The following is a 4840-nucleotide window of genomic DNA, read 5'->3' as shown; positions in this document are numbered from 1 at the left end:
TTAAGCAAAGGTTTTTATTTTGGTTTCTTTTGGGAGTGGAGCAGTGGTTGCCAAAGATTTTTGACTGCCTAGAATACAGAATAGTGTTATACAGTATTTGAATGGAAACAAAATCTGAAGAAGATACTTAAAATATTGGAAAAGCAATAAAAATTGCATATTTAATATCTACAAATTAAAGTGCTTCATGGGACATCAGGAGGAGATTTCACCTGGTTCAGAACCACCAGCAATGGTGCTTCAAAAAAACATTTAAAACCTCTCCCTCTCATTCCTCTAGTTTACCTGTTGTATTAAAAGGAATATTTGGCAGTGAGATAATTTGAAATGTGACAGTGGACATTCTTACTCTGTATATTGCTTTTTTCCTCCCTCTCTAGTGGTAGAATTGAGTGTCAGACCACATTTTCCTGAGGAGTTCAAGGTTTCTCAAGCCACTGGTACCATTGAAAGAAGTAGTTCTGCCATTTCCCTTCAACTATCTACATGTTTCCGCATTCTCATCATCTCTAGCCACTGTAGATGGTACTGCATCTGGGAAAAGCACCAGAGCTAGGAACTGATCCTAGACAAAATCAGTCTCTTTAGTTTTCTTCCAGTGTCATGTCAGTGCAGATTAGAAAATAAATGCAAGATGAAAGGATAGGACTGCCTCTTTTGGTCACAATGCTAACTTAAAATGTTGGTGAAAGCAGGAATCCAATTGTGTGCTGCTTGACAGCCTTGTGGTCAGTTGTTGCTTCTGTGGTTAGTACTTGACATCTTTTATTAACTTTGCTAAGGGTCAAGTTTAAATATCATTCTTAGGGTCAAGTTTAAATATCATTCTTCTAATTACAAAGTATAATTTAGGGAGCAAATGGTACTATAACAAGAAGTACATTTTGATCTTTCTTTGTTTTCATCAAGGCATTGTCTGAAAACCAAGGATACTTGATGTTCTTTTAATGACTTCAGAGTGGCAGGGGGAGTCTAGACTCACTCATGTGAAATTGCGAAAAGCAACCATCTAATACATGTGGGCCTGCTGTCTCTTTTCTTCCATGCGCTCACAGAAAAAAGCCAGTTAGTATTTAGATGCATTGCAGCGATCACCTTTCTATTTAGAGAGCAAGACATTTGCTAGTGGACTCACTATTTAGAGAGCAAGACATTTGCTAGTGGACTCACTGTAACGAAGTTCAAGGTTGACAAACGTTTGCTACTACTCTGCTGTGTATGGAGCTACTTCAGACTACTTCAGAAGTTTTTAGCATTAAAATACAGCTGATTTTCTCCTAGAAAGAAAAGAAAAAATATTTCCCTGCTTACAAAAGTGTAAGTCATAAATCCTATAATAACTTTTGTTTTTAACAGTCGAGTTCTGATATTATGTCTCTCAAGCTTTATTTTACAGTGTGCTTTTCCAAAACAAAGCAGGTATATCCAAAACTGTTAAAATGTATTTTCAAGTTTGGTCACTGTCCTCTGTTATTCTTCTATTTGACCAGAGTTCAGTTGCACAAGTTGGTCATGATAATGACAGGTATAATAAATTTCTTCCCATTTCTGCAATACTTAAGCTTGCTCAGAGATTGACCTCTGATGTCTGGATTGCTAGCCCAAAACTTACTGCGAGATGGTGTAAGTCAATGTGGCATAATTTATTTTCTTTAAGTGTTTCAGCTCTCAAACTCCTTTTTCTATTTAGGAATGTTCAGACCCCGAGTCTGAGAGCAGAAGGGGGCGAATGCAAAATCCAGTAGCATATATTCCGAAATGCTTTGAAATTTATACTACATAATTTGAGACTTCCTGACCTTTACCCTTTCAGAGTACTTTTCTTGCCTCAAGAGTTTTATAACCTCTAAAACTTCACAGCTATTAGCATCAGCATTTAGAACATCAAACACAGCAAAGCTTTACAATCTGGATACTCCTTGCAGAGAAACCAAGTGGGAAGGAGGGAAACCACTGAAATTGCTACCACATTTTAAAACCTCAGAAAGGCAAATGCATAGGATGTTCAAAATGTTTTTCTTAAACATGAGCCCAAAAACTTCTTGTTCCTCACCAGTAAATGAGGATATGCTAGTGAAATCTGGAGAAAAACAGATCCGTGCAGATGATTTCCTTCTATGTCTGTAGCATATCTTGGTGTGTTTCAACAAGATACACTTTGTGTGCCAAATGTAATATGTGCTGGAATGCTAACTACGGATGTTGCAGACTAGTGGCACGCTGGAAGTTTTGGAGAGGACTAGAGGAGTTGTACTGGCATCCTCTATGAGTGGCTGGTGGACTTACTGCAGCCGTTGAGGCAGTAGCAGTGACTGGGAGAGAGTCTGGGGGTGAGAAGGAGGTGTACAGGGCGGTTCCCGAGTTCAGGAACCTGAGCAGCCCCAGAGCCCTGTCAGGACCAGGAAGCCCTCGGCAACCAACCAGGCAAGGAGGGGCGGTGCTGGGAGCACCCAAGGGAGATTTAAACAGCTCTAGGGAGCGCGGCAAACAGGTGTATGGCATGGCAGTTGGTATGGCAGTCTACGCAGGCAGGGCAAGCAAAAAGGATTCCTCTTTGACCATCTGAGAGCAGCAAACAGACTCAGTAGCTGGTAAGGAAGAGCAAAGAGATCCTTTCAACCCCAGACTTATTAGTGTATTAATTAAAGCTTCTTCAGTTATGGTGTTAACATGCTGTAAAGCTCAATCCCCTGTAGCTGCAGAAGTCACTGAACCACCTCTGTCAGAGGCCTCCAGCCAATCAGACCTGCTGATGGTAGATACAACTCTTCAGGTCACAGGTTGCTAGGGGTTCCTGATGCCTCTTTGCATGGCCACAGTGACCATGAAGAGATTGAGTTTAAACTCTATGAAAGGAGGAAATGTGTCAGCAAAACCTCAACTCTGGGCATGAGGAGAGCACACTTCAGGCGGCTCAGGGAATTAGCAAGGAAGGTCCCCTGGGAAAATGTTTTTGCAGGTGCTGGGGTCCATCACTGGTTGCTTTTCAAACATCACTTCCTAAGGCCATAGGAACAGGCAATTCCCAAATGTCAGAAGTCAAGCAGGTGATGCAGAAGGCCAGCTTGGCTGAACAGGGGTCTTCTCTTAGAGATAAGGCAAAAAAGGAAGGTGTATACCCAGTGGAAGCAAGGTCAAGTGACATGGGAAGAATTCAGGGATGCTTCTTGACATTGTAGGTAGGAAATTTGTGTGACCAAAGCTCAATTGGAGTTGAAGCTGGCCAGAAATGTGGAGGACAATAAAAAGAGCTTTTCCAAATATATTAATGGCAGTAGGCAGTATAGAAATATCGGCCTCTTACAGGATGAAGATGGTCACCTCACAAACAGGGATAGAGACAAGGCACAGGTGTTTAATGCTTTCTCTGCCTCTATCTTCAACACAGATGACAGACCAAGGGGGTCTCAGTATCCTGAGCTGGAGGACTTTGACTGAGAAACCCATCAACTCCCAATTGACCCTGAAATCGTGCAGGATGTGCTGCTCCAGTTGGATCCCTACAAATCTATGATGCCTGATGGGAATTCATCCCAGAATCCTAAAAGTCCTAAAGATCTTAAAAATCATGATGTCATCACAAAACCTCTCTTGATGATTTTTGAGTGGTCTTGGGAATCTGGAGAGGTCCCAGCTGACTGGAAGCTGGCAAATGTCCTGATTTTCAAGAAGGGCAAGAAGCAGGACCCCAGAAACTACAGGCCTGTCAGTCTCACTTCAGTGCCTGGTAAAGGTGCTTGGAGAAGATTATTCTGGGAAATATTGAAAAACATCTGAAAGACAATGCAGTCACTGGTCACAGCCATCATGGCTTCATGAGAGGAAAGTCCTGCTTATCAAACCTGATTTCCCACCTAGTTGATTAAGGGAAGCCAGTTGATGTAATCTTTTTAGATTTAAGTAAATTTTTCGATACCGTCTCTCACAGTATCCTTCTGAACAAAATGTCCAGCACACAGCTTGATAAACACATCATGTGGTGGGTGAGCAATTGGCTTATGGGTCGAGCACAAAGGATAATAGTGAATGGTGGAACATCAGTCTGCTGAACTGTCACTAGGTGGGGTTCCCCAGGGCTCCATCTTAGGCCCTGTGATCTTCAACATCTTCATAAATGACTTGTTTAGCAGCCCTTCCAACCCTGCATCCAAATTTGCAGACAATACAAAACTGGGAGGAACTGTTGACTCCCTTGAAGGCAGGGAGGCCCTGCAGAGAGACCTCAACAAATTAGAGGACTGGGCAATCACCAACCGTATGAAGTTTAACAAAGACAAGTGCCAAATTCTGCACCTGGGATGGGGCAACCCTGGATGTACATACAGACTGGGGAATGAGATGCTGGAAGGCACTGCTGTGGAAAGGGACCGAGGTGTCCTGGTTGATGACAAGTTGAATATGAGTCATCAGTGCCCTGGCAGCCAGGAGGGTCAACTGTGTTCTAGGGGGCCTCACCTTGAATATTGTGTGCAGTTTTGGGTGCCACAATATAAGAAACATATTAAGCTATTAGAGAGCATCCAAATGAAGGCAACAAAGATGGTGAAGGACCTTAAGGGGAAGCCATATGAGGTGCAGCTGAGGTCACTTGGTCTGTTTAGCCTGGAGAACGGGAGACTGAGGGGAGACCTCATCACAGCCTACAACTTGCTCCTGAGAGGAGCAGGATGGGCAAACACTGATATCTCAGGTGACCAGTGACAAGACTCAAGGGAATGGCCTGAAGTTGTGTCAGGGAGGGTTTAGGTTAGATATTAGGAAAAGGTTCTCCATCCAGATGGTTGGACACTGGAACAGGCTCCCCAAGGAAGTGGTCACAGCACCAAGTCTGACAGAGTTC

Source organism: Pipra filicauda, unplaced genomic scaffold (genome assembly GCF_003945595.2).
Source record: "Pipra filicauda isolate LSUMZ 115617 unplaced genomic scaffold, ASM394559v2 scaffold529_size498821_pilon, whole genome shotgun sequence".
Lineage (NCBI taxonomy): Eukaryota > Metazoa > Chordata > Aves > Passeriformes > Pipridae > Pipra > Pipra filicauda.
Note: the sequence above shows the minus strand (reverse complement) of the source record.